The sequence below is a fragment of the Podarcis melisellensis genome (genome assembly GCF_964234715.1).
Source record: "Podarcis melisellensis genome assembly, chromosome: 5".
Taxonomy (NCBI): Eukaryota; Metazoa; Chordata; class Lepidosauria; order Squamata; family Lacertidae; genus Podarcis; species Podarcis melisellensis.
Window position 1 is genome coordinate 50,901,612 of NC_138537.1, and position 13,144 is coordinate 50,914,755.

Genomic DNA, 13,144 nt, shown 5'->3' on the forward strand with positions numbered 1-13,144 from the left:
TTTTGGGCTGATTGAGCAGTTCTAAGATTCTGGAGACTTGGACCCTGCTGCAAAAATAGTAACAAGTCTTCAACCCTGCTAAACCTGGACTGCTAAACCTCTGCATGTGTGAGAGATCCACACTGCAGTCCCTCCCTAGGTCATTGTCAGATCTGGAAACGGGGGTTATGGTGTGACAAAGAGGGGAAAAAACATGAGCTGCTTTCATGCCCCAATGTTTCTCACAAAACCACAATGATATGGGAAAATGCTTTGGTGCAGCACTGCAGTGTAAGAACCATTAGAGTAGCAGAGTCATCTGTTCAGTGTTTTGCTGAATTTTCTTCTACCACTGGTGGCATCTTCCACATCAGTGATGCAATAGCTCATGGTATGTATGGCTTTTTGATCATGTTTCCTGCTGCTTCTGTGTTTTAAAATGCCAGGCAAAAGCTGACATTTCCTTGAACTATAATCCTCTTGCTCTATAGTTAACGTAATGACATTAGTAGGACACCTATGGCATAAGTGCTTTGAGAAATGAAATTTAAGGCACCTGTTAAGAATTTTAGACTGAACACTACCTGGTATATGTCAAGATAGCATTGCTAAATGGTAATTAAGAGCACCCTCTAATGAGATCCCCGAAGAAAACCTCTCACAATATTCACACCAGCTGCTTTGAGACAGAAAAAGAAGTTATAGTACTTTTAATTAAACAACCCCTCAACTGTAACAAAGGCATGGTCACATGGAGACATCAAATAGCTAAACTGCAGGATAACAGACATTTTTAATGGTTGGAACAGTATGTAATTCTTGATTAGCAAACATATTGGGTCAAAGTAGAGAGGGCAATACCCAACTCAAGAGTTTACCAGAATATCCATTTCCCAATTTTGGCATAGTCCCATCAACCCAAGCCTTGGCCGAGAAGACCCTTTGCATTCCTTGGCAAATTGCATTCACATGCATTTTTTCCAGTTTTTTATTTTTTATTTCTTGCAACATTGTTTATTTTTTCTTATTTTTCTTATTTTCAGTGCTTTTTTCTTAAAAAATGTTTAGGGGTACTCTCATTTTGACTCAAGAAAATCACCATTTTGTAGTTCAAATTTATAGTTCAAATTCGGAAAAATAAATACAGTAAATGGACAAAAGTACAAAGATTCACAAAAATGTTCAGGGGTATGCATTCCCCTTCATCCCCCCAGAAAAAGCACTGCTTATTTCTTACATATTTGCATAACTTTGACAGTACTCACAATTCTTACTGAGCTGGCACATTAAATGAATTTCGAAATGAACTCCAAATGGAAAACATGGCTGTGATTATTTTAGATTATTTTGGTTCAGATTAGACTAGATCACCGGAGCATGTTTTTATCATAGATTGCAAAGAGATTCCATATAGCCAAAAAAAAAGTCTTTTGAGGATCCAGGCTCCTCCTCCATGTGGTTTGCTTCTGTGTGAACCTTTTGCATGAATCACATGAAGGCCTGGTTTGTGTGGACTTTTTTAATTTGTGGGTTAGAGGATTCAGTTCATACTGGAGGCTATGCATGGAAGACGACTTGTGTCACTCCGCCCCCATGATATTTTAATATAACACTGTTGGGATTTTTGCCTATGTGCTATCTGATGCAGCTTCCCACAGAAGCAATTAAGGAGTTAGCCGAAGAGATATGGGACCTTGGATACAACTCTGCTATTGGTCGAGGTCACCCACATAGGCATGATGACTCATGACCTTCCTGTGGTTGGCTGGCTGGTTGGTCAGTAGTTGTTCTGAGAGTTAGGTGGAGTTTGTTCAGAGAGAGTTAAGATCCATGTCTGTATCCTGTATATAGTAACTTGTGAATGTGTGGTAAATAATAAACCTATAAGTAACCAAGTTACTAGTAGCAGCGTCTTGTTCCTGCCTCATCCTGCCAACTTGCAACTGACTGCTTCTGGACAGTCTGCGTATGCTCTGCAATACTCAACCGGTTATGGTTGAGATCCTTCAACAAACACTTTGCTGAATATATGGATCAGGGTTCTATTTGTGTTTATTACTCATATTCTCATGGCCATAAGTTAAGATAATCCTGGGATCATACCCTTCAGCAAAGGGAAAATAGGGACATCCCATTACATAATGATTATTTTACTATTTATATCCCACACATCTTACTGGGTTGCCCTAGCCATTCTGGGCAGCTTCTAACATATAAAAAATAATAAAACATTTTTTAAAAAAATCTCTATACAGGATTGCCTTCAGATGGGTTGGGGATCAGGTAACTATAAGCCCTCCAACATTTCTCCAAGGAAAATAGGGACATTCTAAGGAAAAGTGGGACATTGCAGAATCAAATCAGAAACTGGGACAGCTTCACTAAAATCAGGGATGTCCCTGGAAAATAGGGACACTTTGGGGGGTCTGTGGGATGCACGTTGACTGAGATATTGGGAATTTGCATTGCTACATTTCCCAAAGGCATCATGGGAGACAAGAATGTATATATTTAGGGCAGATCCTTCCAGCCTTTGACAAATAACTTAACATGCAGCAACCAATCCGCGATTGAGAATGAAGAGAACAGAGAACTAAATTTAAAAATAAAATTAATTTTGAGGTGGAAAATGCTAAGGCCTGCAGTTTCCCATATTTTTGTAGTACAGTAAGTTTGTTCTCTTATTAAATATGTATAAGTAGGTTATAGCTAAAGATGCAATGGAAGACTTTCGATTTTCTTTATGTTGCCATCAGGGAATTGCTAATGGGAAAAGAAGATTTCTGAAGGCAATTATGATAGATTTTAGCTTCCATGCACCACAGGTGGATGAACCTGGAGAAAACTAGCAATTTCCTGAGTAGAGTTGTGGAGAGAAGAGGTAGGTGTATGTGAGCCTTGAGCAGTATCCCTAGGCCTTTGTGATTCTGCAAATATTTTGTATCAAGTGCTGTTTTGCCTCATCACACATTTCTTACACAATTCCACTCTCTCAGAAGTGGTGCCTGATAAAATTAGTTGTCCCTGAGAAAAGAGGGTTTATACCTGATATGCACTGGGCTAATTTCAATAACTGTTTCCTTACACCTGTTGAAAAGGCTCCTCCTATCTGAGAAGGTGGTGGGTAGGTTCTGCCCTCCCCCATTTTCCCTTGTGGCCTTGGGAAAGTCACTATTTCTTAGGTTCAGTTCCCCACCTGTGTAAAAAAAAACATAAAAGTAGTCTCCTCATGAGCCAGATGTGAAGATTAACCATAAAGATTAAAAGCACTCTGCAAATTTCAATGGAAATAAAAATGACAAATGACAGACTAGTAACTCTAAGTGCTGGCAAGAAGAGCCAGTTGCTTGGCCAGGTTGAACTTCTTAGGATGACTTCATCTCTCCTTCAGAAATGGATTCTTTTCAGTAACAAAAAAAGAAAAAGGGAAAGGGAATAATTTGGAGACTGATAGAAACTATTAAGCAACACCACTGCAAAGGGGAAAGCAGTTATCTAATCCAAGGAAGGGGGACCTGTGGCACTTCAGGTGTTGTTGGACACCCATCATGTCTGGTATAAAAACATAAGAAGAACCCAGCTGGTTCACACCAAAGACCCATCCAGTCCAGCTTTCAGTTGTCCAATGGCCAACCAGATGCCTATGGAAAGCCCATGAGAAGGACATGGGTGCAACAGTGCTCCCCGCTTGTGACTTCCAGCAACTGGTTTTCAGCATAGTGTGTGTGTGTGTGTGTGTGTGTGTGTGTGTGTGTACTAGTCTGCTGTACAAAGGCTTAAATTCTCATTCATTGCTCCACTCACTTTTGCGTCTGGGCTCACCTACCACTGGCACATACCCCACCCACCACCCCAAATATTGCCTACAAGAAAATGTAGCACTTAGGTTGAAAAAGGTTCCTCACCTCTATGGGATAATAATCAGCCAAAGTTCCCCCCCCCCTCTCTCTCTCTCCATCCTGCCTAAGTACATGGAGTAATCCTAATCTCATCTTTCCATTTTACAAAGATGGCGGTACAAAGTGGCATTCTAGAAAGACCTGAGCTACCATTCATCTTCCTGGTACGTATCCTACATGCTGTTTTCAGAGGATCCACAATTCTGCTTCAGACACCATGGTAAATCTGGACAGGACAGGGCAACAATAGCCCAGCGTTGCTTTCAATCTACTCTTCTAATGCACATTTGCTTGTTTTGTGGTCTTGGAAGCACTGGGGGCGGCATACATTGACTAGGCTGTCAAATTGCAATGATGGGGTGCCTTTACAAACACAGATGACCTGACACTCAAAATGTCTTTGAATTAAAAGCCAGGGAAGGATTAAAAGCCAATGCTGATGGCATTTGCTGTGTTTGAAGGAAGATTTTGAAAGTGCATATTTTCCCTGTGAAGCTTATGAGTGGCAGTCAGCCAAAGTCAGTAGCACTGCCATTATATTAAAGTCTATATATCCAACGCTGGCCTGTGTTAAATGTACCATCTAGTCACCTGCTGCATTCTGTCTGATGTTCTGTATGGCTTGTCAGTATTAATTGCAAGGTTCCTGGGTCAGGGATCACCCATCCTGCATACTGTCAATACATACTGCAGCCAGCACAAAGTGCTAAATCCGAAGATGACAGCTGGCAGAAAACATGAGCAAATTAAAAAGCTGCTTTGCCAGTCCTGCAAGTTCCAAAGAAAAGGAGCAGCCCCCTTAACAAGGGTCAGCACTAGCTGTTCTCCTGTTGTTTTTGCCTCTCAAAACACCAGGGCTTGGCGGGTTTATTCTTTGCTATTTCCTTTGCTCTGCAACAAGCTGGGGTATGGGTGGGTGGGTGAGCAAAGAAGCACAGTGATGAACAGGTTCCCTGTGGGTGAAGTGGAAGGAAATGAATCATTTGGCATTTTCTTCTGATCATATTAGCACATTTAATTGAGCCATTGGAATCCAAAGTGTGTCTAGAAAAATTGGTCAACCAACCCAGACATCGGGGGAAAACAGATGGAAAATGGGTAGCCTGATAGCATCACAAACTGTGTCTGCTTGAAACTATCTTTACTGTGTTAGCTGAACCTACAAATAATGGTATGACATGATTTCATTCCCCCCTTTCCCCAATACTATGTGCCACTGTACCTGTATCTTTCAGAAACAGACCTTTTGGAGACAGTGTTAGCAAAACATCACTTTGAGATTATGTTGTTTGCAGATGACACAGCTTTGACTCTGCCGTCTGAGGAAGCTCTACAGAGACTCACCAACCATTTTGCACAAGCCTACAGGGAGTTCAGCCTTACCATCAGCTTGACAAAAACCAACATCCTGGGTCAGAATGTCATCAGCACTCCACACACCAGCATTAGTGATCACATGCTTGAGGTGGTAGATAATTTTATTCTGCTTGGGCTGCACCATAACCAGCAACCTTTCCATCAGTGCTGAGCTGGACAAGTGTATTGTCAAGGCAGCTGCATCAATAGCTCACTTCTTCAAAAAGATATAGGAGAATGTGGTGCTAATGACCAATACCAAGATGAAGGTCTACCAGACTTGCATGTTGAGCATGCTGTTTTATGGAAGTGAGTCATGGATAACTAATACCTGCCAGGAGCAACATCTCAATGCTTTCCATATGTATTGCATCAGGAATATCTTAGGCATCACATGGCAGGACAAAGTCTCAAACAAAGATGTGCTCTCGCAAGTCCACATTCCCAGCATGCTTGTACTTCTCTCTCAGCAACATCTACACTGACTTGGTCATGTACACAGAATGGAAGATAGGATTACCAAGGAAGTGCTCTCTGGCTGCAGTCATCAAGCCATTTGGCAAACCAACTTTGTATTACAAAGAGGTCAGCAAATGTGATTATGAAAGCTGGAAACGTGGAAATCCCTTGCAGACAACCACAGCATCTGGAGGAAATCAGTCAGCAGTGACCAGAGGAGGAATGATCACTGGGATGAGCACAGAAAGAAGAAACATCATAGAACACCTGCATCAGCACAACTGGATGCCTTCATCTGCCCCTCATGCAACAAAATATGTCTCTCCTGTATTGCTCTCTACAGCCACAGAAGCTGTAACTCTCCAATGGTTTGATTTTACCCCCAAAGGTTCACTCCTCCATTGTTTCCCAAGACAGATGGATGCCAACAATGTTGTGATCTGAATGTTCTGAGGGTCACATCAAATGAATTTATTTAGCATTTCTTCTCACATGTTACACTGAACACTGACTCTACACATCTAAAAATGTGTATAAAAGAATGTACACTTACTGATTGGTACAGCCCAGCTATTGAATACAGGTACAAAAGTCTGTATACCTATTGAATGTTACATGTGAAAAACTGCACATGTGCACAGCTCAACTATTTGTGTGTGCTTATTGAAGTGTGTTGGAACACCTCTTATAAGACAAATGCTTCAGCAAAAACAGAATAGAGAACCAAAATAGAAAAGCATAAGGCAAAAAGGCTTGTACAAGGATGTTTAGTACAATTCAACATGAGAACTGAGTGGACTTTGTTCGGCACACAATAATGATACTGGTCAAACATATTGAGCCAAGAGTTTCATCATTTTGAACCACAGAGAGAGCCTGTAGAGCTTATTTTGGTAACTGCCATTTTGTTTTCCTCAGAATGCCTCAATGTGCTCCAGGTTTGCTTCCACAAGACGTAACTATGAGGCAGTGGCCTCCTAAAAAACTTTGCTTGTCGTGACACAAATGATGTACTGTAGTTTAACACTAGACTGCAAACTACATCATTTGTGTTGGTCATGCCATCTTTCCAAGGCCTTGATATCTTTCTTAGTAAGTAGACGTCTTCAGTTCTTTTCTGGAACTGCATAGTAGAGCACATTTACAGGCTTCTGTAGTTTGCAGAGCAATATATCATGAACGCTGAATAGTTTTTCTCACCACTACCCTACATATCAATACTCCTGTTCATACTGCATAAAGCACTGAGTCAGTTGGAGAAGGTATTCTGTGCAATTCTCTTTGAAATTAATACAAAAGGTGCCAGGTCCCATCTGCATGCCATTCTCATTCAATTCAATGAGATTTGTGCAGGAAAAATTCCCAGTAGATCATATCCCAAATCACCAGGGAGACCTCTTCATTTAATAGCCATGTTCTTAGTGCCTCCCTCAGAAGGACAAGAGAGACAAGCCAGCAGGAGTTGTCTTATTAAGCATTATTGCCAAAGGGAATTCTTCATAGTATAAGCAAACAAGATGTATTCACCAATCTGCAATAGCCTATAGTGCCAGGGGTACTGCAATGGCACAAAGCCATGTCACATTTATCCAGTATGCTCCAGTGAACCTTGCTCTTGGCCATCATGCTGATTCCAATTTCCTAAATGGATGAAGGCTCCAAGAGGCTCCATTTCAACTACTTGGGCTGCCTTTTCAGTCTCATAACAGTAAGTGTAGAGGTAGATGCCAGGACCACTGAGATTTGCATATTTAAACCTCCCCTCTTGAAAGCTTCTGTGACCTTGAAAGGAAAACACCAGCTACACAAGTTGTCTTGCTCAGTCAAGGAAGCTCCATCATGAAGCTTTTGATCTGTGAAAAAAGTCAACCTCTAGGGGCAGGAAACTTCAGAGTCTTTTCTATTTTTTTCCATGCTGTGCTGACCCTTATTCTGAGATACCTGTCTGGGGTGGCCAAAGACTTTTTTTGGACGAGGTGGGAAATACAGATGGTGCTGGAGAAAAAGTTTAATACATAAGCAAGAGTAGAGACATCAGTCTATGTTGTGGAAGACCTAACACAGGGATGAGGAACCTAAGGCCCTCCAGATTTTGCTAGATTACAACTTCCATTGTCCCTGACCACTGGCCGTGTTGGTTGGAGCTGATGGGCACTGGAGTCCAGCCATATCTGAAAGGCCACAGCTTCCCCACTCCTAATTTACAGAAACAACAAGCTTAGTGACAGGCCTGGCAATGCAATCTGTTCAGTCTATCCAAAATATCAGCTTTAATGGATGTGGAAAATATGAGGGTCAAACAGGCTGGATATCCACATGCTGCAGAACCTGTGGTAGAATGGACTGTACCACTTCAGACAGCAGGTGAGGGAATCACAGCTTCTCTGTTTAAAAATAACTCATGCAAGTAGAAAACAAGCAGAGCAAGAAGAAAGCTCACCTAAAACTTTTCTTTCAGAAGTTTTTCCTCCCTACCTGTAGCAAGTGGAGCATTTGAGTCTGAAAAGTAAGGGCAGAGCTGGCCAGCCCATGAGGCCGGGTGAGGTGGCTGCCTCAGTCAGCACACCCAAAGGGCAGCACAGCCATTTCGCCACCCAGCTTTGCTGCTGGAAGGGGGGGACGGGACATTTCCCCCTGCCACCTGGCACTGTAGCAGGGCTTTGAATTGGCTTTTCCAGAAGGAAAGAACCAATGAAAAACCCCACTGGTGGGTGGGTGAGGGAGATTCAGAAAGTGTGCTCTTCCCACCCAGCAAGGGAGAGGCCTTACGGAGTTTGTGCTGCCCTCACAGGGGTGGCAGCAGGGCATTTCGCCTCAGGTGCCAAAATGCCTCATGCTGCCCCTTAGGATTGTACCCATCATATGTGTGTAGCTACTGCCTGAAAGTCCTTTGCCATTTGAACCCAGAAAGCTCATCAAATAGCTTCCACCTCACCCTGCAAACTGAGATGCCTTGTATCTTAGTGTTTTTGCACCACTGGGCTAGGCGGTCATTCATCCTTGGTGGGAAACACAAGTGCAAGGCATCAGTTGCACAAGTACAGATGCCCTACACATTGCAAGGATGCTGAAATAAAGCTATATTGTCTTTCTTGGCAATTGCCCATCCTTTAATCAATACTACCGAGCCTCAGCTCTCCCCACTCCCACCTTGCCTTATCTGCCAGATTTCCCTTTAGCTAGTTATAACTGATCTAGCATTTTTTTTTATTTTCTCTGTGCTATGCTCTTTCTCTGATTTTTAAGTTCCCCATTGGCCTTAATCAAGCTTATGTTGAGCCTGGCAGTCTTGGCAAGTTTGCTCAGCTGTAATGAAAGGTGAATTTTCTCCCCAGGCAGGTTTGCCTGTGTTCTTCCTAGCTCAAATTCAGACTTTTCACTATTGCAATATTGAAAAAAACATATACACAGACTTTCCATCTTGGTCCAATAGCAAGAACAACATATTGCCCTCTTTTAGCTCTCAGTTCAGTCTGTTTAATTATACCAAAGCCTCGCTGTATCATTTTTTACAATCTCCTATACAAGGCCAAATGAGCTACTGCAAGCTGCAACCAGGATTTCCAAAGTGCTTGCCTCATATGATGACACCTATGGAGGCAAATCTCCACCAGAAACATAATTTTCAGGATGATTTTCATTATTGCTCCAAGCTTAGTGGATTCTAGTAGTTATGATAGAAGAAGCACTCCCATTACAGGGACCCTAGAGATGAAAATCCATTGTACTCAGCAAGGAATCAGAGAATAAATGCCAGACATACTTTAAACTAGTGACTAGAGTAAGTTTGTTTTTAAATAGATTTAGACATAATTGTAGTGGATAAATCTATCAATGATTTCAGCTATCATAATGTTACAGAGGTTGCACGCTACCCCCAGTCTCTGCTGAGCGATAGCAAGATTCCAGGGGGTTCTAGAAGATCACCAAGGGTTATGTTTCCATTGGGAAATCAAGGCACAGTGGAGACTACTGTCTTTAAGAAATATGGTCCATTGTACACATATTTACATCTGGGTCTACTTTGGAGAGAGTTCACAATATTATATCTCAAGAGGAGCTTCTTCCCTCAGCAGTGCAGCACTGGATTACCAAGGCATCCTGACTGTCATCTCTGGGCCTCTGCACCCCAGCCTGCCAATGTGGTTTTGGCCGTCACAGCAGCTCATGGAGTCCTGCCCACTTCCTTTCTTTTCTCCAAGAACCCCTGCTCCCAGCAACTCCTCCCCAGCTGTCTGCTTGCTCCCCGCTTAACCCAGACCTCTGATTTTCAAACGAATACATTTTTCCTGTGTGACATCATGCCTCCTGCAGTGGCAGATCTTGGCAATATGACGTCCTGTGTGAGGCCAAAATTTGATGACTTCCCCCCAGCTCAAAGTCGGGTAAGGGAGGTGCTAGGCTTTGGTATGAGGCTCTAGCAGGATCCCAGAGCCCTCCTGACTCCTTCCTAAAGCTGGGCAAGCACTTACTAGGCTTTGGGAAGCAGGCAGGACAGCACACCCTTGGCTCCTGTGCCCTGTGTGGGAGAACCAGTCATGCTATCCAATATCTGCCTCTGCCTCCTGTAACCTCCCAACTCTGTTAATTACTCAGAGCTCAAACAAGAGAGTCAATGACTGTCCATTGTCTTGTAATTACACCTTTGTGGCCCTTCTCCCCAAGTGATTTCCTGGTTTAGCCTGCATTTTTAATTTAATGTCTGGCATCTTTCCTTCAACACTACAAATATTATATAAATTCTACCATTTATTAATTTCTAACATTCACTGACTCTAGCAGTTATGGGTGCCCTTGTACCCCCAAACTCTGTAACAATAACTAAGAATGGAACATCTCTGTTTCAGAAGCAGTATTTTAACTTTAAATTTGTTTAACAGCGCAGTTGTTTTACACAACAATTGCACAAAACAAAATGCCCCATAATGAGGAAAAGGCACAATTACATGTAATACCTAGAAACATACTAAAAATAACAAAAGGGCTATAAAATGAGAAATAACTAGTTATGTATTAAAAGATTAAGAATAATTATTATGGATTTTGGTATGTCATTAACGATAAAGGAAGATGAGTCTATATCAGTTTCTGAATAACAGATCAAACAAGAGATGGTTATGCTTATGTGTTCACAGGGGAATATAGCTGTATTCTGGAGAAAGTTTTGGACTTAGATGGTTTGTCGCAATGAAGCAGAAGACAATTAAAAACTCTACATGCATCCTCTCAGTTGCTGTGAATCATTCTCCTTTGATTATTTATTGGCAGCAGAAAGAAGAACTTAACAACTTATCCCCCATTTTTCCTTCCCTGTGTACAAACAGTTGTTGTCATCTTCCTTATCTTTTGCTTGCTATTCCAGCTCTCCTTAATCTGGTGCTCTCCAGGTATTTTTAGACTACAAATCCCATCATCCTTGACCACAATGGCCATGCAGGTTGGGTCTGATGGAAGTTGGAGTTCAAAACATCTGGAGAGCACCAGCTTGGCAAAGGCTGTGCTACTCTGACCTGCTGCTCAGTTGACACACAGAAATTTACCTCCCATTCCACTTCTTCCCATTATTTGCTCCCCTTTTTCTTCAGCTACCCTCCTCCTTATCTAACTGAAAACAGAAGACTGGATTTTTAATAAATCTGCAGAGGCCGAAGACCATAGCAACGAGGACATAATTACATTATTAGAAGCCTCCTTTCTCCGTGATACTTTTATATCCTCAAGGATATCTGTTTTTCTGAACTATGAGATTTAGTGCAAAATTTAATGACAATTCTTCTGCTTCATTTCTGTTATTTATTGTTATTGTTATAGATAATGAAATCTGGTAAGAAACTAGCAGCCATTCTAATTCTGAGAAAGAGAGCTAGCTTTAGCTTTAAGCTACCCAAGTAGATTGGGAGTTGATGCTTTTCTACACACACACACACACACACACACACAGAGAGAGAGAGAGAGAGAGAGAGAGAGAGAGAGCGCTTCATTCTCTGGCATCAATACTTAATGTGGCCATGCATCCTGGGCCAGTTCTCTAATATAGCACCACCTTGTAGACCATCTTTTCCCCTGCCCCCAAAGACACCACAGCTGGTGACACTTCTCAGCTGAACACGCACACACAGGAGAAGTTTTGGACAGCTGTTGCATCCTTTAGATTGCACCAGAATCCATCATCCAACATGTAATCATCCAATGTGGTGTCTTTACTCTGTTCCACTTTGAATAGCTGCCAACTTTTCCAAGAATTGGTTCCCTATAGTTATAGGCCTGTGTATGGTGAAAGGCAAGATCTAAAAAGCAATGGTGAGAAAGAAAACTTGGCAAATTAAGAGTGGAGATTAAATGTTAAGATCAAGATAAGCTTTACACCATAGGTGCTAAATCAGTGTTCTCCACCCCATATCAATAGCTGCAGTTTTAAGATAATAAACTGAAGGGAAAGAAGCCACAGGTATTAATAAATGCTAATAAGGTGAAGCAGAAAGAGATTCATGTTGTTTGTAATCACATCATACGGTGGAGATGGCTTTCAAAGGTCATATACAGGCCACAGAAAAACAAGTCCCTCCATTCTATTATTTCTAATTACCCAAATTGGGAAGTGATGGCAATAGTTTCCATTAGGATTTGATATGCATGCAACCAATTATATAAGCCCTATGAGTGTATCAGCATAAACAGATTTCTTAGAGTCACGTCATAAAATTGTAACACTTGTAGAAAAATACAACATTCACTGCGCTAGCAAAGCATCCCACTGAACTTAAACAGAGATGGAGTCTTGGGGCTTACATAATGCCCTGCATGTGTGTCCTGGTTGCCTGGTTATTCAAACTGGTGGAATTACTAGGAATGGATTTGCTTTGTACAGTTAACACAAAAGCTGTAAATCAGTAGCACTGGAGGAAATGCATAACGGTGAAGCACCTACCCACCAGTCCTCCACAGAGCTTTCTGTGCCATCCAGGTGACAATGCACTATGAGCAGAGAGCAGGTGCACAGCAGAAGAGTTTTCGCTGGGCAAGTATATTGGAATCATTGGTGCAAAACAAAACAAAACTCACATGGGCCAGTGATGAAATGAGTTCTTAGCATCTTTCCCAAATATCTGTTTTATAGATTCACTGGGGAAGTCACACCAGTGAATCTATAAACAGCTCTCAAAGGAGGGTTATATTTGTAGTGTGAACCGCCCTGAGACCCCTGGGTATAGCGCAGTTAGTTAGTTAGTTAATTAATGTAGATCTTCCGTTATGTTACCATTACATGCTGATGAGCATGCTGCTGCAAGGGAGCAGGTGGCACTGTGGTCTAAACCCAACTTCTTGGGTTTACCTAAATTATCATCCCTACTGCCATTCTTTGGCTCTGGTTGATTGTTTCTGAATTTTTTATTGGAAGAGATAGCAGAGATGCTTCTCATCTTAGCAGGGATGACATTGACTAGGTGACC

The 13,144-nt window shown here is 41.9% G+C and overlaps 1 long non-coding RNA gene across 2 annotated transcripts in view; it reads right to left on the reverse strand.

The window, feature by feature from the left end:
- Positions 1-13,144, reverse strand: part of LOC309370427 — a 107,769-nt gene that overhangs the window by 72,362 nt on the left and 22,263 nt on the right. The gene's annotated exons all lie outside the window — the stretch shown is intronic.